Genomic DNA, 25,076 nt, shown 5'->3' with positions numbered 1-25,076 from the left:
TCGTTTTGCTCGTGTACAAGACAAATGTTACAACCCGTCCGGAAATTTATTTGTTGGAAGTGGGATCGTGGAAGTGGACACTGTTGGCGGACTCCTTTACGACATACTTACGCATGAGCATCGAGCATCTCGGGCTACCATGTTGGCAGTTAGCCTTTGCCAGCTGTCGCCTGCCAGGGTGGGCTGAACAGCTGTTTTTGGTGCTGGCTCCACATTTGCTTTTGGACGATGACAAAATGCTAGGACCGAAGAGCGCGCCGGTATACCACCGAGCGCAGCACCCGCTCAATGTGCTAGATCCGGCTAGATTTTGGACCACGGTACGACGCATGCGCTCGGCACATGAATAGCCAACGACCAACGAGAACGAGAACGAGGTGGCCAAGGAGGATTACTTTACCATTACGTTAGACCATTACGCATTTAAAATAAACAATAAATAGCCACTGCACGGCCACTGTTTCAATTACATAGAAATGTAGTTTTATTTCTATCTAAAGCATACTTTTGTTTTCTTCCCATTCGCATTCCCATTCCGCATTTCAGGGACCAGCTTTGCCCGTGAACAACACAACACACATGGTTTGGTCTGATAATTGTACACAGTTTTGAGATTGTATCGAAGGATCGAATAAAATTGCTTCACAAACTTCATCAACCACCACCACCCAGAAGAGGGTTCCTTGACTGGGTTTTACCCGTAGCAGTATATGGGCACCTGGGCAATACACAGTGCTGGGCAGACAGCACTGCGCAACGAACACAACTTACACATGACGCACACACACACACACACACACACACACACACGCACACACATCATTTGTTTATTTACACCCATACAATTCATTACCTTGCACCGTTCGATATTCAAACATTGTGCGAGAAGCGACCGCGTTGCCGGGCCAGTATGAATGCGGTGCGTTTATAGTGCAGTGCTGGGTGCGCGCGTGTTTGGCGCACTACTGTGAGGCGAAACTAACAACGACGCCGGTGATTCGCGATGCTGGGAAAAGGTGCGCCAGTGGGAATGATGGCTTGTACAGCGCGCACAGCTGCCAGTACTGCTCGCCGCCTGAGAAGGGCCCGATCAACGCGGCCAGCTTTGTATGGGCGTGCGTCTATGCGGCAGTGTTGAAAATTCGTGATTTTTTCGCAACTACCCCCACGGGGGACTAAAAACGACGGCGGCGGTGGCAAAAGGAGTGCCAATGGGAGTGATCTGGTTGTTTGTACAACGCGTACGTCGGTGCCATCACTGGTGCCGGTACAATAATATTACAATGTGCATGTTCATAGGCGACGACATAGTTTAAAAAAACGGTGACACTTATCGTCTCAAAACCGTCGTCGTTGGTCTAAATAAACGCGGCCTCGAGGCGAAAATGCGCGAACGCATTAAACGTCGGGTAAAAGGTCGGCCACAAATTATGCTAAAACGACTGGAAAACAGAAACTCCACATAAAAAAAAAAAAACAAAACGAAAGTTTCATCAAAAAGCTGCATGACTGCTCATGGGGATTTGAATCCCGGCCATGCCATGTAAAGACCAGCGCCGCTGTAGCGTCGGTGATATTCGCGAGATGTTCCATCGAGTAGGAATGAAGAAGGACGACCAACGCAGCCAAATGATATTCTGGGACGACCTTCGAGGCGAACCTGCTGTTTACGTGGTTACCGTTATGACGTTTGGTGCAGCATGCTCGCCCACTAGCGCACAGTTCGTGAAAAACCGAAATGCATCACGCTTCCGGCAGGATTTCCCGCGAGCGGTGGAATGCATCGAAGAGGAACATTATGTCGATGACATGCTTGTCAACGTGGAAACGGAAGAGGAAGCTGCTGAGCAAGCTAAAACGGTTCGCTATATTCACGCGAAAGGGGGCTTCGAGATACGGAATTGGGCGTCCAATTCACGCAAGGTGGTTGATTCAATGCAGGAAGGGCCTACAACAGCGAAATCGTCGGCTTGCGCAAACAGACCCCGCAAAAGCATCCGTGGAAAAGGGGGGTCGAGAAGAAAAGCAGCATCTATAAGCTCTCGCCTATTCTGAACGACCACGGGATCCTGAGAGTGGGGAGACGTTTGACGGAATGCGTAGGCATCAACAATTCCTCACGGAACCCGATCATCCTTCCTCGGCGAGACTACGGAACCGATCTCATTATTCGGGAGCAACACGAAAGGTACAAACACGGCAACCACAACACGGTTTTGAGCGAATTAAGGATGCGGTACCGTGCGAATTAAGGATACCGTACAAAGAACCGCATTTTATTAACGTGCCTTTTCCTTCACAGGGATCGACTACTTCGGCCCGTTTTCTCTGCTTCACGTCGAGAGCTGTACATCTCGAGATAGCGGCGTCCCTCACCACAGCGTCATGCATACTGGCGTTTCGCAGATTCATCGCTAGACGTGGAACGCCCCTAGAAGTGATCAGCGACAGAGGTACCAACTTCGTCGGTGCCGAAGAGGTTGATCACGATGTTCTGATGACCGAGTTCTGCGGACCGCGGATGAAGTGGACATTTAACCCGCCTGGGGCGCATCACTTTGGCGGCTGCTGGGAGCGTTTGGTACGTTCCGTGAAGAAGGTACTGAATCAGTTCGTGTTCCCCAAGCGCCCTACGGATGAAGTAATGCTGTCAACGTTCACGGAGATCGAACTCATCCTTAATTCGAGACCACTTACCTACGTGCCCCTGAACGACGGACTGGCTGACCCTATAACACCTAATCACCTGCTCCTTGGGAGCTCTGATGGAAGCAAACCACCGGCAGTTTTCTGTGAAAGCCCTGCTACAATCCGCTCGTCGGGGCGAATGGCGCAGCATTCAGCAGATTTATTCTGGAAGAAATGGACGGTCAAGTTAGGCAAGCCACGGTACAAACGAGCAGTGGAACTTACGTTAGACCCGCACACAAATTAGCAGTCTTAGATGTATCAGCTTAGTAGAAAACCGCACGGCAAGAGTCGAATACAGAATATAGCGAAAGTAACAAACAGCAAGCAAGCAAATAAACAAACAAACAAACGCACACACACACACACGAGGCAACTGACAGGGAAGTGAGGCCACGGTTTGTACAATCGCGAAAGAGAGGTGTGTCATCACGAAGATCGGGTTTATAAAGTCGCTAATTTATAAACCTTTTAGCATTGAGGTGTTTATTATCGCCTAACAAATATATTTAACCGTGGCGCACTTGGGGGGACAATGTTGGAAAGCAAAGGAACACAAGAAAGAAGAGGAAAGATCGGAAAAAGGGAGCTCGCGTCTACCCGACGGGAATGAGCAAGAGCAGTCTGGAAACGAGGTTGAAACGACGAACTAATTTTTTACTAATTTTTTGATTTCTCTCTGCATTAAAGATTTCTAAAAAATTCAACCGCGTTTCAACACCGGTGTCTTCAGGAGAGCGTTCCAGCACTATATTGATTCTCGGACCACTTCCTGGACGCGTGGCGGGGCTGCAATCGGGAGCTGCAACAAACGGACAGTGGTTAAGAACGTGTGACAGTATTTGGCTGAATTTGCGAAAGTGAACGGTATGTGCGCTCTTACCCGATGCCCAAATCCTTGTTTCGTACATCGTCAAACGACGGCTAGATGTTCCGTTCCTGTGCGTTCCTGCGACGGAGCAAAAAAAAAAACATCACCGTGAGAATAATCAAGCACATCCGTTGGTGTCCGGAACACGGTGGTTGATGTTACCGTCATCGTTACCGGAATGCGAAACTACTCACCCAACGTATGCACTGGACGTACCGCGCATTCAGCATCCAGAAGTATCGTCTAGCAGAAGAGCGTGTGAAACAACAATTACAACACACTGCCCCCCGGCAGACCGGCAGACATCCACGCGCACGAAACACTCTCCATCACGCGATGGCCACTTGCACGCATCTCAGGCAGTCCTGGATGCTGGAGAGACTCAGCACACGCGCATTGGTAAGCCTGGCAGGATGTGCACAGCAAACACAAATCACTCGCGCGAGCTTTCTTTCGTGTATTTGGTAACTGGATCGAGCGGAGGTAACAGGAAGCCTCCGAATTCTGTCCGGGGGGCAGGCTGCCTGCCTGTGGTGTTTTCAACGCAAAGACGTCGAATTAACGTCGAGCATACACTTTCAAACACTGTGTGTAACGGGCGAATGCGAGGCCGGCACACGGAACACGAAACAATAAATTGAAAACATGAGAAACACGGCAAATCTCTGTATGCCTACTAGACAACATTAGATAATAACAGTGTGAATTGAAAACACATCTCAGCACACATTGGAAACCATCCATAGGAATAATTAATAAGTAAAAGTCAGGCATGCGTTGAAACCATTATTTAGCAAGCTGACGTGTGCAACAGACGCTTTTTCCACTGTGTCTCATATCAGCAACATTTTTTATCGAAAATGGCCAGCCGTAAGATCGGAAACCGTCGCAATGATACGTTGCACCTGGAGCAACTGACGTTTGAACTGGAGAAAAAACTGAACGAGCTGCCACGAGTGAGCAACGTGACATCAGAAGACAACGGACCATGCACAGCGGCAGATTTAAGGGTTTGGGAATACAAGAACTTCGTTTTTATGCCGGACGACATGAAGCGTTTTTACATGTCGACCGATGGGATGCACACGAGCTGGACGTACAACTATTCGAAGAGCGCAAAATTACGTGTAGGCCACCTCTACATACCTAAATTGACGCACATCCAGAACCTCGAACTGAAAGGACCGGGAACTGTTTTCGAGCTCGAGCGCATAGGTGACAGGGGTTTCGTTTTGCTCGTGTACAAGACAAATGTTACAACCCGTCCGGAAATTTATTTGTTGGAAGTGGGATCGTGGAAGTGGACACTGTTGGCGGACTCCTTTACGACATACTTACGCATGAGCATCGAGCATCTCGGGCTACCATGTTGGCAGTTAGCCTTTGCCAGCTGTCGCCTGCCAGGGTGGGCTGAACAGCTGTTTTTGGTGCTGGCTCCACATTTGCTTTTGGACGATGACAAAATGCTAGGACCGAAGAGCGCGCCGGTATACCACCGAGCGCAGCACCCGCTCAATGTGCTAGATCCGGCTAGATTTTGGACCACGGTACGACGCATGCGCTCGGCACATGAATAGCCAACGACCAACGAGAACGAGAACGAGGTGGCCAAGGAGGATTACTTTACCATTACGTTAGACCATTACGCATTTAAAATAAACAATAAATAGCCACTGCACGGCCACTGTTTCAATTACATAGAAATGTAGTTTTATTTCTATCTAAAGCATACTTTTGTTTTCTTCCCATTCGCATTCCCATTCCGCATTTCAGGGACCAGCTTTGCCCGTGAACAACACAACACACATGGTTTGGTCTGATAATTGTACACAGTTTTGAGATTGTATCGAAGGATCGAATAAAATTGCTTCACAAACTTCATCAACCACCACCACCCAGAAGAGGGTTCCTTGACTGGGTTTTACCCGTAGCAGTATATGGGCACCTGGGCAATACACAGTGCTGGGCAGACAGCACTGCGCAACGAACACAACTTACACATGACGCACACACACACACACACACACACACACACACACACACACACGCACACACATCATTTGTTTATTTACACCCATACAATTCATTACCTTGCACCGTTCGATATTCAAACATTGTGCGAGAAGCGACCGCGTTGCCGGGCCAGTATGAATGCGGTGCGTTTATAGTGCAGTGCTGGGTGCGCGCGTGTTTGGCGCACTACTGTGAGGCGAAACTAACAACGACGCCGGTGATTCGCGATGCTGGGAAAAGGTGCGCCAGTGGGAATGATGGCTTGTACAGCGCGCACAGCTGCCAGTACTGCTCGCCGCCAGAGAAGGGCCCGATCAACGCGGCCAGCTTTGTATGGGCGTGCGTCTATGCGGCAGTGCTGAAAATTCGTGATTTTTTCGCAACTACCCCCACGGGGGACTAAAAACGACGGGGCCGGGGGCAAAAGGAGTGCCAATGGGAGTGATCTGGTTGTTTGTACAACGCGTACGTCGGTGCCATCACTGGTGCCGGTACAATAATACTACAATGAGCATGTTCATAGGCGACGACATAGTTTAAAAAAACGATGACACTTATCGTCTCAAAACCGTCGTCGTTGGTCTAAATAAACGCGTCCTCGAGGCGAAAATGCGCGAACGCATTAAACGTCGGGTAAAAGGTCGGCCACAAATTATGCTAAAACGACTGGAAAACAGAAACTCCACATAAAAAAAAAAAAAACAAAACGAAAGTTTCATCAAAAAGCTGCATGACTACTCATGGGGATTTGAATCCCGGCCATGCCATGTAAAGACCAGCGCCGCTGTAGCGTCGGTGATATTCGCGAGATGTTCCATCGAGTAGGAATGAAGAAGGACGACCAACGCAGCCAAATGATATTCTGGGACGACCTTCGAGGCGAACCTGCTGTTTACGTGGTTACCGTTATGACGTTTGGTGCAGCATGCTCGCCCACTAGCGCACAGTTCGTGAAAAACCGAAATGCATCACGTTTCCGGCAGGATTTCCCGCGAGCGGTGGAATGCATCGAAGAGGAACATTATGTCGATGACATGCTTGTCAACGTGGAAACGGAAGAGGAAGCTGCTGAGCTAGCTAAAACGGTTCGCTATATTCACGCGAAAGGGGGCTTCGAGATACGGAATTGGGCGTCCAATTCACGCAAGGTGGTTGATTCAATGCAGGAAGGGCCTACAACAGCGAAATCGTCAGCTTGCGCAAACAGACCCCGCAAAAGCACCCGTGGAAAAGGGGGGTCGAGAAGAAAAGCAGCATCTATAAGCTCTCGCCTATTCTGAACGACCACGGGATCCTGAGAGTGGGGGGACGTTTGACGGAATGCGTAGGCATCAACAATTTCCTCACGGAACCCGATCATCCTTCCTCGGCGAGACTACGGAACCGATCTCATTATTCGGGAGCACCACGAAAGGTACAAACACGGCAACCACAACACGGTTTTGAGCGAATTAAGGATGCGGTACCACATCCCTAAACTGCTGGGGGAATATCGACGCGTTAGGAGAGATTGTCAGTGGTGCAAAGTGAACAACGCGCGACCGGAGCCACCGCTAATGGGTAATTTACCACAACAAAGAACCGCATTTTATTAACGTGCCTTTTCCTTCACAGGGATCGACTACTTCGGCCCGTTTTCTCTGCTTCACGTCGAGAGCTGTACATCTCGAGATAGCGGCGTCCCTCAACACAGCGTCATGCATACTGGCGCCTCACTTTGGCGGCTGCTGGGAGCGTTTGGTACGTTCCGTGAAGAAGGTACTGCATCAGTTCGTGTTCCCCAAGCGCCCTACGGATGAAGTAATGCTGTCAACGTTCACGGAGATCGAACTCATCCTTAATTCGAGACCACTTACCTACGTGCCCCTGAACGACGGACTGGCCGACCCTATAACACGAATAACACGCCAAAAGGACGAATTGTCTCAATAATACCTGGAAAGGACGGTCAAGTTAGGCAAGCCACGGTACAAACGAGCAGTGGAACTTACGTTAGACCCGCACACAAATTAGCAGTCTTAGATGTATCAGCTTAGTAGAAAACCGCACGGCAAGAGTCGAATACAGAATATAGCGAAAGTAACAAACAGCAAGCAAGCAAATAAACAAACAAACAAACGCACACACACACGAGGCAACTGACAGAAGATGGGACGTGAAGCCACGGTTTGTACAATCGCGAAAGAAAGGTGTGTCATCACGAAGATCGGGTTTATAAAGTCGGTAATTTATAAACCTTTTAGCATTGAGGTGTTTATTATCGCCTAACAAATATATTTAACCGTGGCGCACTTGGGGGGACAATGTTGGAAAGCAAAGGAACACAAGAAAGAAGAGGAAAGATCGGAAAAAGGGAGCTCGCGTCTACCCGACGGGAATGAGCAAGAGCAGTCTGGAAACGAGGTTGAAACGACGAACTAATTTTTTACTAATTTTTTGATTTCTCTCTGCATTAAAGATTTCTAAAAAATTCAACCGCGTTTCAACACCGGTGTCTTCAGGAGAGCGTTCCAGCACTATATTGATTCTCGGACCACTTCCTGGACGCGTGGCGGGGCTGCAATCGGGAGCTGCAACAAACGGACAGTGGTTAAGAACGTGTGACAGTATTTGGCTGAATTTGCGAAAGTGAACGGTATGTGCGCTCTTACCCGATGCCCAAATCCTTGTTTCGTACATCGTGAAACGACGGCTAGATGTTCCGTTCCTGTGCGTTCCTGCGATGGAGCAAAAAAAAAAAAAAAAAAACATCACCGTGAGTATAATCAAGCACATCCGTTGGTGTCCGGAACACGGTGGTTGATGTTACCGTCATCGTTACCGGAATGCGAAACTACTCACCCAACGTATGCACTGGACGTACCGCGCATTCAGCATCCAGAAGTATCGTCTAGCAGAAGAGCGTGTGAAACAACAATTACAACACACTGCCCCCCGGCAGACCGGCAGACATCCACGCGCACGAAACACTCTCCATCACGCGATGGCCACTTGCACGCATCTCAGGCAGTCCTGGATGCTGGAGAGACTCAGCACACGCGCATTCGTAAGCCTGGCAGGATGTGCACAGCAAACACAAATCACTCGCGCGAGCTTTCTTTCGTGTATTTGGTAACTGGATCGAGCGGAGGTAACAGGAAGCCTCCGAATTCTGTCCGGGGGGCAGGCCGCCCGCCTGTGGTGTTTTCAACGCAAAGACGTCGAATTAACGTCGAGCATACACTTTCAAACACTGTGTGTAACGGGCGAATGCGAGGCCGGCACACGGAACACGAAACACTTAATTGAAAACATGAGAAACACGGCAAATCTCTGTATGCCTACTAGACAACATTAAATAATAACAGTGTGAATTGAAAACACATCTCAGCACACATTGGAAACCATCCATAGGAATAATTAATAAGTAAAAGTCAGGCATGCGTTGAAACCATTATTTAGCAAGCTGACGTGTGCAACAGACGCTTTTTCCACTGTGTCTCATATCAGCAACATTTTTTATCGAAAATGGCCAGCCGTAAGATCGGAAACCGTCGCAACGATACGTTGCACCTGGAGAAACTCACGTTTGAACTGAAGAAAAAACTGAACGAGCTGCCACGAGTGAGCAACGTGACATCAGATGACAACGGACCATGCACAGCGGCAGATTTAAGGGTTTGGGAATACAAGAACTTCGTTTTTATGCCGGACGACATGAAGCGTTTTTACATGTCGACCGATGGGATGCACACGAGCTGGACGTACAACTATTCGAAGCGCGCAAAATTACGTGTAGGCCACCTCTACATACCTAAATTGACGCACATCCAGAACCTCGAACTGAAAGGACCGGGAACTGTTTTCGAGCTCGAGCGCATAGGTGACAGGGGTTTCGTTTTGCTCGTGTACAAGACAAATGTTACAACCCGTCCGGAAATTTATTTGTTGGAAGTGGGATCGTGGAAGTGGACACTGTTGGCGGACTCCTTTACGACATACTTACGCATGAGCATCGAGCATCTCGGGCTACCATGTTGGCAGTTAGCCTTTGCCAGCTGTCGCCTGCCAGGGTGGGCTGAACAGCTGTTTTTGGTGCTGGCTCCACATTTGCTTTTGGACAATGACGAAATGCTAGGACCGAAGAGCGCGCCGGTATACCACCGAGCGCAGCACCCGCTCAATGTGCTAGATCCGGCTAGATTTTGGACCACGGTACGACGCATGCACTCGGCACATGAATAGCCAACGACCAACGAGAACGAGAACGAGGTGGCCAAGGAGGATTACTTTACCATTACGTTAGACCATTACGCATTTAAAATAAACAATAAATAGTCACTGCACGGCCACTGTTTCAATTACACAGAAATGTAGTTTTATTTCTATCTAAAGCTTACTTTTGTTTTCTTCCCATTCGCATTCCCATTCCGCATTCCAGGGACCAGCTTTGCCCGTGAACAACACAACACACATGGTTTGGTCTGATAATTGTACACAGTTTTGAGATTGTATCGAAGGATCGAATAAAATTGCTTCACAAACTTCATCAACCACCACCACCCAGAAGAGGGTTCCTTGACTGGGTTTTACCCGTAGCAGTATATGGGCACCTGGGCAATACACAGTGCTGGGCAGACAGCACTGCGCAACGAACACAACTTGTACATCACGCACGCACGCACGCACGCACACACACACACACACACATATCATTTGTTTATTTACACCCATACAATTCATTACCTTGCACCGTACGATATTCAAACATTGTGCGAGAAGCGACCGCATTGCCGGGCCTGTATGAATGCCGTGCGTTTATAGTGCAGTGCTGGGTGCGCGCGTGTTTGGCGCACTACTGTGAGGCGAAACTAACAACGACGCCGGTGATTCGCGATGCTGGGAAAAGGTGCGCCAGTGGAAATGATGGCTTGTACAGCGCGCACAGCTGCCAGTACTGCTCGCCGCCTGAGAAGGGCCCGATCAACGCGGCCAGCTTTGTATGGGCGTGCGTCTATGCGGCAGTGCTGAAAATTCGTGATTTTTTCGCAACTACCCCCACGGGGGACTAAAAACGACGGGGCCGGGGGCAAAAGGAGTGCCAATGGGAGTGATCTGGTTGTTTGTACAACGCGTACGTCGGTGCCATCACTGGTGCCGGTACAATAATATTACAATGTGCATGTTCATAGGCGACGACATAGTTTAAAAAAAAACGATGACACTTATCGTCTCAAAACCGTCGTCGTTGGTCTAAATAAACGCGTCCTCGAGGCGAAAATGCGCGAACGCATTAAACGTCGGGTAAAAGGTCGGCCACAAATTATGCTAAAACGACTGGAAAACAGAAACTCCACATAAAAAAAAAAAACAAAACGAAAGTTTCATCAAAAAGCTGCATGACTGCTCATGGGGATTTGAATCCCGGCCATGCCATGTGAAGACCAGCGCCGCTGTAGCGTCGGTGATATTCGCGAGATGTTCCATCGAGTAGGAATGAAGAAGGACGACCAACGCAGCCAAATGATATTCTGGGACGACCTTCGAGGCGAACCTGCTGTTTACGTGGTTACCGTTATGACGTTTGGTGCAGCATGCTCGCCCACTAGCGCACAGTTCGTGAAAAACCGAAATGCATCACGTTTCCGGCAGGATTTCCCGCGAGCGGTGGAATGCATCGAAGAGGAACATTATGTCGATGACATGCTTGTCAACGTGGAAACGGAAGAGGAAGCTACTGAGCAAGCTAAAACGGTTCGCTATATTCACGCGAAAGGGGGCTTCGAGATACGGAATTGGGCGTCCAATTCACGCAAGGTGGTTGATTCAATGCAGGAAGGGCCTACGCCTATTCTGAACGACCACGGGATCCTGAGAGTGGGGGGACGTTTGACGGAATGCGTAGGCATCAACAATTCCTCACGGAACCCGATCATCCTTCCTCGGCGAGACTACGGAACCGATCTCATTATTCGGGAGCACCACGAAAGGTACAAACACGGCAACCACAACACGGTTTTGAGCGAATTAAGGATGCGGTACCACATCCCTAAACTGCTGGGGGAATATCGACGCGTTAGGAGAGATTGTCAGTGGTGCAAAGTGAACAACGCGCGACCGGAGCCACCGCTAATGGGTAATTTACCACAACAAAGAACCGCATTTTATTAACGTGCCTTTTCCTTCACAGGGATCGACTACTTCGGCCCGTTTTCTCTGCTTCACGTCGAGAGCTGTACATCTCGAGATAGCGGCGTCCCTCAACACAGCGTCATGCATACTGGCGCCTCACTTTGGCGGCTGCTGGGAGCGTTTGGTACGTTCCGTGAAGAAGGTACTGCATCAGTTCGTGTTCCCCAAGCGCCCTACGGATGAAGTAATGCTGTCAACGTTCACGGAGATCGAACTCATCCTTAATTCGAGACCACTTACCTACGTGCCCCTGAACGACGGACTGGCCGACCCTATAACACGAATAACACGCCAAAAGGACGAATTGTCTCAATAATACCTGGAAAGGACGGTCAAGTTAGGCAAGCCACGGTACAAACGAGCAGTGGAACTTACGTTAGACCCGCACACAAATTAGCAGTCTTAGATGTATCAGCTTAGTAGAAAACCGCACGGCAAGAGTCGAATACAGAATATAGCGAAAGTAACAAACAGCAAGCAAGCAAATAAACAAACAAACAAACGCACACACACACGAGGCAACTGACAGAAGATGGGACGTGAAGCCACGGTTTGTACAATCGCGAAAGAAAGGTGTGTCATCACGAAGATCGGGTTTATAAAGTCGGTAATTTATAAACCTTTTAGCATTGAGGTGTTTATTATCGCCTAACAAATATATTTAACCGTGGCGCACTTGGGGGGACAATGTTGGAAAGCAAAGGAACACAAGAAAGAAGAGGAAAGATCGGAAAAAGGGAGCTCGCGTCTACCCGACGGGAATGAGCAAGAGCAGTCTGGAAACGAGGTTGAAACGACGAACTAATTTTTTACTAATTTTTTGATTTCTCTCTGCATTAAAGATTTCTAAAAAATTCAACCGCGTTTCAACACCGGTGTCTTCAGGAGAGCGTTCCAGCACTATATTGATTCTCGGACCACTTCCTGGACGCGTGGCGGGGCTGCAATCGGGAGCTGCAACAAACGGACAGTGGTTAAGAACGTGTGACAGTATTTGGCTGAATTTGCGAAAGTGAACGGTATGTGCGCTCTTACCCGATGCCCAAATCCTTGTTTCGTACATCGTCAAACGACGGCTAGATGTTCCGTTCCTGTGCGTTCCTGCGACGGAGCAAAAAAAAAAAAAAAAACATCACCGTGAGTATAATCAAGCACATCCGTTGGTGTCCGGAACACGGTGGTTGATGTTACCGTCATCGTTACCGGAATGCGAAACTACTCACCCAACGTATGCACTGGACGTACCGCGCATTCAGCATCCAGAAGTATCGTCTAGCAGAAGAGCGTGTGAAACAACAATTACAACACACTGCCCCCCGGCAGACCGGCAGACATCCACGCGCACGAAACACTCTCCATCACGCGATGGCCACTTGCACGCATCTCAGGCAGTCCTGGATGCTGGAGAGACTCAGCACACGCGCATTGGTAAGCCTGGCAGGATGTGCACAGCAAACACAAATCACTCGCGCGAGCTTTCTTTCGTGTATTTGGTAACTGGATCGAGCGGAGGTAACAGGAAGCCTCCGAATTCTGTCCGGGGGGCAGGCCGCCCGCCTGTGGTGTTTTCAACGCAAAGACGTCGAATTAACGTCGAGCATACACTTTCAAACACTGTGTGTAACGGGCGAATGCGAGGCCGGCACACGGAACACGAAACACTTAATTGAAAACATGAGAAACACGGCAAATCTCTGTATGCCTACTAGACAACATTAAATAATAACAGTGTGAATTGAAAACACATCTCAGCACACATTGGAAACCATCCATAGGAATAATTAATAAGTAAAAGTCAGGCATGCGTTGAAACCATTATTTAGCAAGCTGACGTGTGCAACAGACGCTTTTTCCACTGTGTCTCATATCAGCAACATTTTTTATCGAAAATGGCCAGCCGTAAGATCGGAAACCGTCGCAACGATACGTTGCACCTGGAGAAACTCACGTTTGAACTGAAGAAAAAACTGAACGAGCTGCCACGAGTGAGCAACGTGACATCAGATGACAACGGACCATGCACAGCGGCAGATTTAAGGGTTTGGGAATACAAGAACTTCGTTTTTATGCCGGACGACATGAAGCGTTTTTACATGTCGACCGATGGGATGCACACGAGCTGGACGTACAACTATTCGAAGCGCGCAAAATTACGTGTAGGCCACCTCTACATACCTAAATTGACGCACATCCAGAACCTCGAACTGAAAGGACCGGGAACTGTTTTCGAGCTCGAGCGCATAGGTGACAGGGGTTTCGTTTTGCTCGTGTACAAGACAAATGTTACAACCCGTCCGGAAATTTATTTGTTGGAAGTGGGATCGTGGAAGTGGACACTGTTGGCGGACTCCTTTACGACATACTTACGCATGAGCATCGAGCATCTCGGGCTACCATGTTGGCAGTTAGCCTTTGCCAGCTGTCGCCTGCCAGGGTGGGCTGAACAGCTGTTTTTGGTGCTGGCTCCACATTTGCTTTTGGACAATGACGAAATGCTAGGACCGAAGAGCGCGCCGGTATACCACCGAGCGCAGCACCCGCTCAATGTGCTAGATCCGGCTAGATTTTGGACCACGGTACGACGCATGCACTCGGCACATGAATAGCCAACGACCAACGAGAACGAGAACGAGGTGGCCAAGGAGGATTACTTTACCATTACGTTAGACCATTACGCATTTAAAATAAACAATAAATAGTCACTGCACGGCCACTGTTTCAATTACACAGAAATGTAGTTTTATTTCTATCTAAAGCTTACTTTTGTTTTCTTCCCATTCGCATTCCCATTCCGCATTCCAGGGACCAGCTTTGCCCGTGAACAACACAACACACATGGTTTGGTCTGATAATTGTACACAGTTTTGAGATTGTATCGAAGGATCGAATAAAATTGCTTCACAAACTTCATCAACCACCACCACCCAGAAGAGGGTTCCTTGACTGGGTTTTACCCGTAGCAGTATATGGGCACCTGGGCAATACACAGTGCTGGGCAGACAGCACTGCGCAACGAACACAACTTGTACATCACGCACGCACGCACGCACGCACACACACACACACACACATATCATTTGTTTATTTACACCCATACAATTCATTACCTTGCACCGTACGATATTCAAACATTGTGCGAGAAGCGACCGCATTGCCGGGCCTGTATGAATGCCGTGCGTTTATAGTGCAGTGCTGGGTGCGCGCGTGTTTGGCGCACTACTGTGAGGCGAAACTAACAACGACGCCGGTGATTCGCGATGCTGGGAAAAGGTGCGCCAGTGGAAATGATGGCTTGTACAGCGCGCACAGCTGCCAGTACTGCTCGCCGCCTGAGAAGGGCCCGATCAACGCGGCCAGCTTTGTATGGGCGTGCGTCTATGCGGCAGTGCTGAAAATTCGTGATTTTTTCGCAACTACCCCCACGGGGGACTAAAAACGACGGGGCCGGGGGCAAAAGGAGTGCCAATGGGAGTGATCTGGTTGTTTGTACAACGCGTACGTCGGTGCCATCACTGGTGCCGGTACAATAATATTACAATGTGCATGTTCATAGGCGACGACATAGTTTAAAAAAAAAACGATGACACTTATCGTCTCAAAACCGTCGTCGTTGGTCTAAATAAACGCGTCCTCGAGGCGAAAATGCGCGAACGCATTAAACGTCGGGTAAAAGGTCGGCCACAAATTATGCTAAAACGACTGGAAAACAGAAACTCCACATAAAAAAAAAAAACAAAACGAAAGTTTCATCAAAAAGCTGCATGACTGCTCATGGGGATTTGAATCCCGGCCATGCCATGTGAAGACCAGCGCCGCTGTAGCGTCGGTGATATTCGCGAGATGTTCCATCGAGTAGGAATGAAGAAGGACGACCAACGCAGCCAAATGATATTCTGGGACGACCTTCGAGGCGAACCTGCTGTTTACGTGGTTACCGTTATGACGTTTGGTGCAGCATGCTCGCCCACTAGCGCACAGTTCGTGAAAAACCGAAATGCATCACGTTTCCGGCAGGATTTCCCGCGAGCGGTGGAATGCATCGAAGAGGAACATTATGTCGATGACATGCTTGTCAACGTGGAAACGGAAGAGGAAGCTACTGAGCAAGCTAAAACGGTTCGCTATATTCACGCGAAAGGGGGCTTCGAGATACGGAATTGGGCGTCCAATTCACGCAAGGTGGTTGATTCAATGCAGGAAGGGCCTACGCCTATTCTGAACGACCACGGGATCCTGAGAGTGGGGGGACGTTTGACGGAATGCGTAGGCATCAACAATTCCTCACGGAACCCGATCATCCTTCCTCGGCGAGACTACGGAACCGATCTCATTATTCGGGAGCACCACGAAAGGTACAAACACGGCAACCACAACACGGTTTTGAGCGAATTAAGGATGCGGTACCACATCCCTAAACTGCTGGGGGAATATCGACGCGTTAGGAGAGATTGTCAGTGGTGCAAAGTGAACAACGCGCGACCGGAGCCACCGCTAATGGGTAATTTACCACAACAAAGAACCGCATTTTATTAACGTGCCTTTTCCTTCACAGGGATCGACTACTTCGGCCCGTTTTCTCTGCTTCACGTCGAGAGCTGTACATCTCGAGATAGCGGCGTCCCTCAACACAGCGTCATGCATACTGGCGCCTCACTTTGGCGGCTGCTGGGAGCGTTTGGTACGTTCCGTGAAGAAGGTACTGCATCAGTTCGTGTTCCCCAAGCGCCCTACGGATGAAGTAATGCTGTCAACGTTCACGGAGATCGAACTCATCCTTAATTCGAGACCACTTACCTACGTGCCCCTGAACGACGGACTGGCCGACCCTATAACACGAATAACACGCCAAAAGGACGAATTGTCTCAATAATACCTGGAAAGGACGGTCAAGTTAGGCAAGCCACGGTACAAACGAGCAGTGGAACTTACGTTAGACCCGCACACAAATTAGCAGTCTTAGATGTATCAGCTTAGTAGAAAACCGCACGGCAAGAGTCGAATACAGAATATAGCGAAAGTAACAAACAGCAAGCAAGCAAATAAACAAACAAACAAACGCACACACACACGAGGCAACTGACAGAAGATGGGACGTGAAGCCACGGTTTGTACAATCGCGAAAGAAAGGTGTGTCATCACGAAGATCGGGTTTATAAAGTCGGTAATTTATAAACCTTTTAGCATTGAGGTGTTTATTATCGCCTAACAAATATATTTAACCGTGGCGCACTTGGGGGGACAATGTTGGAAAGCAAAGGAACACAAGAAAGAAGAGGAAAGATCGGAAAAAGGGAGCTCGCGTCTACCCGACGGGAATGAGCAAGAGCAGTCTGGAAACGAGGTTGAAACGACGAACTAATTTTTTACTAATTTTTTGATTTCTCTCTGCATTAAAGATTTCTAAAAAATTCAACCGCGTTTCAACACCGGTGTCTTCAGGAGAGCGTTCCAGCACTATATTGATTCTCGGACCACTTCCTGGACGCGTGGCGGGGCTGCAATCGGGAGCTGCAACAAACGGACAGTGGTTAAGAACGTGTGACAGTATTTGGCTGAATTTGCGAAAGTGAACGGTATGTGCGCTCTTACCCGATGCCCAAATCCTTGTTTCGTACATCGTCAAACGACGGCTAGATGTTCCGTTCCTGTGCGTTCCTGCGACGGAGCAAAAAAAAAAAAAAAAACATCACCGTGAGTATAATCAAGCACATCCGTTGGTGTCCGGAACACGGTGGTTGATGTTACCGTCATCGTTACCGGAATGCGAAACTACTCACCCAACGTATGCACTGGACGTACCGCGCATTCAGCATCCAGAAGTATCGTCTAGCAGAAGAGCGTGTGAAACAACAATTACAACACACTGCCCCCCGGCAGACCGGCAGACATCCACGCGCACGAAACACTCTCCATCACGCGATGGCCACTTGCACGCATCTCAGGCAGTCCTGGATGCTGGAGAGACTCAGCACACGCGCATTGGTAAGCCTGGCAGGATGTGCACAGCAAACACAAATCACTCGCGCGAGCTTTCTTTCGTGTATTTGGTAACTGGATCGAGCGGAGGTAACAGGAAGCCTCCGAATTCTGTCCGGGGGGCAGGCCGCCCGCCTGTGGTGTTTTCAACGCAAAGACGTCGAATTAACGTCGAGCATACACTTTCAAACACTGTGTGTAACGGGCGAATGCGAGGCCGGCACACGGAACACGAAACACTTAATTGAAAACATGAGAAACACGGCAAATCTCTGTATGCCTACTAGACAACATTAAATAATAACAGTGTGAATTGAAAACACATCTCAGCACACATTGGAAACCATCCATAGGAATAATTAATAAGTAAAAGTCAGGCATGCGTTGAAACCATTATTTAGCAAGCTGACGTGTGCAACAGACGCTTTTTCCACTGTGTCTCATATCAGCAACATTTTTTATCGAAAATGGCCAGCCGTAAGATCGGAAACCGTCGCAACGATACGTTGCACCTGGAGAAACTCACGTTTGAACTGAAGAAAAAACTGAACGAGCTGCCACGAGTGAGCAACGTGACATCAGATGACAACGGACCATGCACAGCGGCAGATTTAAGGGTTTGGGAATACAAGAACTTCGTTTTTATGCCGGACGACATGAAGCGTTTTTACATGTCGACCGATGGGATGCACACGAGCTGGACGTACAACTATTCGAAGCGCGCAAAATTACGTGTAGGCCACCTCTACATACCTAAATTGACGCACATCCAGAACCTCGAACTGAAAGGACCGGGAACTGTTTTCGAGCTCGAGCGCATAGGTGACAGGGGTTTCGTTTTGCTCGTGTACAAGACAAATGTTACAACCCGTCCGGAAATTTATTTGTTGGAAGTGGGATCGTGGAAGTGGACACTGTTGGCGGACTCCTTTACGACATACTTACGCATGAGCATCGAGCATCTCGGGCTACCATGTTGGCAGTTAGCCTTTGCCAGCTGTCGCCTGCCAGGGTGGGCTGAACAGCTGTTTTTGGTGCTGGCTCCACATTTGCTTTTGGACAATGACGAAATGCTAGGACCGAAGAGCGCGCCGGTATACCACCGAGCGCAGCACCCGCTCAATGTGCTAGATCCGGCTAGATTTTGGACCACGGTACGACGCATGCACTCGGCACATGAATAGCCAACGACCAACGAGAACGAGAACGAGGTGGCCAAGGAGGATTACTTTACCATTACGTTAGACCATTACGCATTTAAAATAAACAATAAATAGTCACTGCACGGCCACTGTTTCAATTACACAGAAATGTAGTTTTATTTCTATCTAAAGCTTACTTTTGTTTTCTTCCCATTCGCATTCCCATTCCGCATTCCAGGGACCAGCTTTGCCCGTGAACAACACAACACACATGGTTTGGTCTGATAATTGTACACAGTTTTGAGATTGTATCGAAGGATCGAATAAAATTGCTTCACAAACTTCATCAACCACCACCACCCAGAAGAGGGTTCCTTGACTGGGTTTTACCCGTAGCAGTATATGGGCACCTGGGCAATACACAGTGCTGGGCAGACAGCACTGCGCAACGAACACAACTTGTACATCACGCACGCACGCACGCACGCACACACACACACACACATATCATTTGTTTATTTACACCCATACAATTCATTACCTTGCACCGTACGATATTCAAACATTGTGCGAGAAGCGACCGCATTGCCGGGCCTGTATGAATGCCGTGCGTTTATAGTGCAGTGCTGGGTGCGCGCGTGTTTGGCGCACTACTGTGAGGCGAAACTAACAACGACGCCGGTGATTCGCGATGCTGGGAAAAGGTGCGCCAGTGGAAATGATGGCTTGTACAGCGCGCACAGCTGCCAGTACTGCTCGCCGCCTGAGAAGGGCCCGATCAACGCGGCCAGCTTTGTATGGGCGTGCGTCTATGCGGCAGTGCTGAAAATTCGTGATTTTTTCGCAACTACCCCCACGGGGGACTAAAAACGACGGGGCCGGGGGCAAAAGGAGTGCCAATGGGAGTGATCTGGTTGTTTGTACAACGCGTACGTCGGTGCCATCACTGGTGCCGGTACAATAATATTACAATGTGCATGTTCATAGGCGACGACATAGTTTAAAAAAAAAACGATGACACTTATCGTCTCAAAACCGTCGTCGTTGGTCTAAATAAACGCGTCCTCGAGGCGAAAATGCGCGAACGCATTAAACGTCGGGTAAAAGGTCGGCCACAAATTATGCTAAAACGACTGGAAAACAGAAACTCCACATAAAAAAAAAAAAAACAAAACGAAAGTTTCATCAAAAAGCTGCATGACTGCTCATGGGGATTTGAATCCCGGCCATGCCATGTGAAGACCAGCGCCGCTGTAGCGTCGGTGATATTCGCGAGATGTTCCATCGAGTAGGAATGAAGAAGGACGACCAACGCAGCCAAATGATATTCTGGGACGACCTTCGAGGCGAACCTGCTGTTTACGTGGTTACCGTTATGACGTTTGGTGCAGCATGCTCGCCCACTAGCGCACAGTTCGTGAAAAACCGAAATGCATCACGTTTCCGGCAGGATTTCCCGCGAGCGGTGGAATGCATCGAAGAGGAACATTATGTCGATGACATGCTTGTCAACGTGGAAACGGAAGAGGAAGCTACTGAGCAAGCTAAAACGGTTCGCTATATTCACGCGAAAGGGGGCTTCGAGATACGGAATTGGGCGTCCAATTCACGCAAGGTGGTTGATTCAATGCAGGAAGGGCCTACGCCTATTCTGAACGACCACGGGATCCTGAGAGTGGGGGGACGTTTGACGGAATGCGTAGGCATCAACAATTCCTCACGGAACCCGATCATCCTTCCTCGGCGAGACTACGGAACCGATCTCATTATTCGGGAGCACCACGAAAGGTACAAACACGGCAACCACAACACGGTTTTGAGCGAATTAAGGATGCGGTACCACATCCCTAAACTGCTGGGGGAATATCGACGCGTTAGGAGAGATTGTCAGTGGTGCAAAGTGAACAACGCGCGACCGGAGCCACCGCTAATGGGTAATTTACCACAACAAAGAACCGCATTTTATTAACGTGCCTTTTCCTTCACAGGGATCGACTACTTCGGCCCGTTTTCTCTGCTTCACGTCGAGAGCTGTACATCTCGAGATAGCGGCGTCCCTCAACACAGCGTCATGCATACTGGCGCCTCACTTTGGCGGCTGCTGGGAGCGTTTGGTACGTTCCGTGAAGAAGGTACTGCATCAGTTCGTGTTCCCCAAGCGCCCTACGGATGAAGTAATGCTGTCAACGTTCACGGAGATCGAACTCATCCTTAATTCGAGACCACTTACCTACGTGCCCCTGAACGACGGACTGGCCGACCCTATAACACGAATAACACGCCAAAAGGACGAATTGTCTCAATAATACCTGGAAAGGACGGTCAAGTTAGGCAAGCCACGGTACAAACGAGCAGTGGAACTTACGTTAGACCCGCACACAAATTAGCAGTCTTAGATGTATCAGCTTAGTAGAAAACCGCACGGCAAGAGTCGAATACAGAATATAGCGAAAGTAACAAACAGCAAGCAAGCAAATAAACAAACAAACAAACGCACACACACACGAGGCAACTGACAGAAGATGGGACGTGAAGCCACGGTTTGTACAATCGCGAAAGAAAGGTGTGTCATCACGAAGATCGGGTTTATAAAGTCGGTAATTTATAAACCTTTTAGCATTGAGGTGTTTATTATCGCCTAACAAATATATTTAACCGTGGCGCACTTGGGGGGACAATGTTGGAAAGCAAAGGAACACAAGAAAGAAGAGGAAAGATCGGAAAAAGGGAGCTCGCGTCTACCCGACGGGAATGAGCAAGAGCAGTCTGGAAACGAGGTTGAAACGACGAACTAATTTTTTACTAATTTTTTGATTTCTCTCTGCATTAAAGATTTCTAAAAAATTCAACCGCGTTTCAACACCGGTGTCTTCAGGAGAGCGTTCCAGCACTATATTGATTCTCGGACCACTTCCTGGACGCGTGGCGGGGCTGCAATCGGGAGCTGCAACAAACGGACAGTGGTTAAGAACGTGTGACAGTATTTGGCTGAATTTGCGAAAGTGAACGGTATGTGCGCTCTTACCCGATGCCCAAATCCTTGTTTCGTACATCGTCAAACGACGGCTAGATGTTCCGTTCCTGTGCGTTCCTGCGACGGAGCAAAAAAAAAAAAAAAAAACATCACCGTGAGTATAATCAAGCACATCCGTTGGTGTCCGGAACACGGTGGTTGATGTTACCGTCATCGTTACCGGAATGCGAAACTACTCACCCAACGTATGCACTGGACGTACCGCGCATTCAGCATCCAGAAGTATCGTCTAGCAGAAGAGCGTGTGAAACAACAATTACAACACACTGCCCCCCGGCAGACCGGCAGACATCCACGCGCACGAAACACTCTCCATCACGCGATGGCCACTTGCACGCATCTCAGGCAGTCCTGGATGCTGGAGAGACTCAGCACACGCGCATTGGTAAGCCTGGCAGGATGTGCACAGCAAACACAAATCACTCGCGCGAGCTTTCTTTCGTGTATTTGGTAACTGGATCGAGCGGAGGTAACAGGAAGCCTCCGAATTCTGTCCGGGGGGCAGGCCGCCCGCCTGTGGTGTTTTCAACGCAAAGACGTCGAATTAACGTCGAGCATACACTTTCAAACACTGTGTGTAACGGGCGAATGCGAGGCCGGCACACGGAACACGAAACACTTAATTGAAAACATGAGAAACACGGCAAATCTCTGTATGCCTACTAGACAACATTAAATAATAACAGTGTGAATTGAAAACACATCTCAGCACACATTGGAAACCATCCATAGGAATAATTAATAAGTAAAAGTCAGGCATGCGTTGAAACCATTATTTAGCAAGCTGACGTGTGCAACAGACGCTTTTTCCACTGTGTCTCATATCAGCAACATTTTTTATCGAAAATGGCCAGCCGTAAGATCGGAAACCGTCGCAACGATACGTTGCACCTGGAGAAACTCACGTTTGAACTGAAGAAAAAACTGAACGAGCTGCCACGAGTGAGCAACGTGACATCAGATGACAACGGACCATGCACAGCGGCAGATTTAAGGGTTTGGGAATACAAGAACTTCGTTTTTATGCCGGACGACATGAAGCGTTTTTACATGTCGACCGATGGGATGCACACGAGCTGGACGTACAACTATTCGAAGCGCGCAAAATTACGTGTAGGCCACCTCTACATACCTAAATTGACGCACATCCAGAACCTCGAACTGAAAGGACCGGGAACTGTTTTCGAGCTCGAGCGCATAGGTGACAGGGGTTTCGTTTTGCTCGTGTACAAGACAAATGTTACAACCCGTCCGGAAATTTATTTGTTGGAAGTGGGATCGTGGAAGTGGACACTGTTGGCGGACTCCTTTACGACATACTTACGCATGAGCATCGAGCATCTCGGGCTACCATGTTGGCAGTTAGCCTTTGCCAGCTGTCGCCTGCCAGGGTGGGCTGAACAGCTGTTTTTGGTGCTGGCTCCACATTTGCTTTTGGACAATGACGAAATGCTAGGACCGAAGAGCGCGCCGGTATACCACCGAGCGCAGCACCCGCTCAATGTGCTAGATCCGGCTAGATTTTGGACCACGGTACGACGCATGCACTCGGCACATGAATAGCCAACGACCAACGAGAACGAGAACGAGGTGGCCAAGGAGGATTACTTTACCATTACGTTAGACCATTACGCATTTAAAATAAACAATAAATAGTCACTGCACGGCCACTGTTTCAATTACACAGAAATGTAGTTTTATTTCTATCTAAAGCTTACTTTTGTTTTCTTCCCATTCGCATTCCCATTCCGCATTCCAGGGACCAGCTTTGCCCGTGAACAACACAACACACATGGTTTGGTCTGATAATTGTACACAGTTTTGAGATTGTATCGAAGGATCGAATAAAATTGCTTCACAAACTTCATCAACCACCACCACCCAGAAGAGGGTTCCTTGACTGGGTTTTACCCGTAGCAGTATATGGGCACCTGGGCAATACACAGTGCTGGGCAGACAGCACTGCGCAACGAACACAACTTGTACATCACGCACGCACGCACGCACGCACACACACACACACACACATATCATTTGTTTATTTACACCCATACAATTCATTACCTTGCACCGTACGATATTCAAACATTGTGCGAGAAGCGACCGCATTGCCGGGCCTGTATGAATGCCGTGCGTTTATAGTGCAGTGCTGGGTGCGCGCGTGTTTGGCGCACTACTGTGAGGCGAAACTAACAACGACGCCGGTGATTCGCGATGCTGGGAAAAGGTGCGCCAGTGGAAATGATGGCTTGTACAGCGCGCACAGCTGCCAGTACTGCTCGCCGCCTGAGAAGGGCCCGATCAACGCGGCCAGCTTTGTATGGGCGTGCGTCTATGCGGCAGTGCTGAAAATTCGTGATTTTTTCGCAACTACCCCCACGGGGGACTAAAAACGACGGGGCCGGGGGCAAAAGGAGTGCCAATGGGAGTGATCTGGTTGTTTGTACAACGCGTACGTCGGTGCCATCACTGGTGCCGGTACAATAATATTACAATGTGCATGTTCATAGGCGACGACATAGTTTAAAAAAAAAACGATGACACTTATCGTCTCAAAACCGTCGTCGTTGGTCTAAATAAACGCGTCCTCGAGGCGAAAATGCGCGAACGCATTAAACGTCGGGTAAAAGGTCGGCCACAAATTATGCTAAAACGACTGGAAAACAGAAACTCCACATAAAAAAAAAAAAACAAAACGAAAGTTTCATCAAAAAGCTGCATGACTGCTCATGGGGATTTGAATCCCGGCCATGCCATGTGAAGACCAGCGCCGCTGTAGCGTCGGTGATATTCGCGAGATGTTCCATCGAGTAGGAATGAAGAAGGACGACCAACGCAGCCAAATGATATTCTGGGACGACCTTCGAGGCGAACCTGCTGTTTACGTGGTTACCGTTATGACGTTTGGTGCAGCATGCTCGCCCACTAGCGCACAGTTCGTGAAAAACCGAAATGCATCACGTTTCCGGCAGGATTTCCCGCGAGCGGTGGAATGCATCGAAGAGGAACATTATGTCGATGACATGCTTGTCAACGTGGAAACGGAAGAGGAAGCTACTGAGCAAGCTAAAACGGTTCGCTATATTCACGCGAAAGGGGGCTTCGAGATACGGAATTGGGCGTCCAATTCACGCAAGGTGGTTGATTCAATGCAGGAAGGGCCTACGCCTATTCTGAACGA

The 25,076-nt window shown here is 48.9% G+C and overlaps 4 long non-coding RNA genes across 4 annotated transcripts; all 4 read right to left on the bottom strand.

Moving 5' to 3' along the window:
• Positions 1-7,342: 7,342 nt before the first annotated feature.
• On the bottom strand, positions 7,343-7,606 carry LOC118516933. The gene is made up of 3 exons (XR_004908171.1): positions 7,564-7,606; positions 7,429-7,507; positions 7,343-7,361 (listed from the first exon to the last, which is right to left on the bottom strand). It is a non-coding gene; the product is annotated as an uncharacterized LOC118516933 (long non-coding RNA).
• A 4,291-nt stretch (positions 7,607-11,897) lies between these two features.
• Positions 11,898-12,161, bottom strand: LOC118516935. Its single transcript, XR_004908173.1, has 3 exons — positions 12,119-12,161; positions 11,984-12,062; positions 11,898-11,916 (listed from the first exon to the last, which is right to left on the bottom strand). It is a non-coding gene; the product is annotated as an uncharacterized LOC118516935 (long non-coding RNA).
• A 4,290-nt stretch (positions 12,162-16,451) lies between these two features.
• Positions 16,452-16,715, bottom strand: LOC118516941. The gene is made up of 3 exons (XR_004908179.1): positions 16,673-16,715; positions 16,538-16,616; positions 16,452-16,470 (listed from the first exon to the last, which is right to left on the bottom strand). It is a non-coding gene; the product is annotated as an uncharacterized LOC118516941 (long non-coding RNA).
• A 4,290-nt stretch (positions 16,716-21,005) lies between these two features.
• LOC118516943 lies at positions 21,006-21,269 on the bottom strand. The gene is made up of 3 exons (XR_004908181.1): positions 21,227-21,269; positions 21,092-21,170; positions 21,006-21,024 (listed from the first exon to the last, which is right to left on the bottom strand). It is a non-coding gene; the product is annotated as an uncharacterized LOC118516943 (long non-coding RNA).
• Positions 21,270-25,076: the final 3,807 nt, after the last annotated feature.

This window comes from Anopheles stephensi, unplaced genomic scaffold (assembly GCF_013141755.1).
Source record: "Anopheles stephensi strain Indian unplaced genomic scaffold, UCI_ANSTEP_V1.0 ucontig420, whole genome shotgun sequence".
NCBI classification, from domain to species: Eukaryota; Metazoa; Arthropoda; class Insecta; order Diptera; family Culicidae; genus Anopheles; species Anopheles stephensi.
This window is presented reverse-complemented; position numbering and strand designations above follow the sequence as displayed.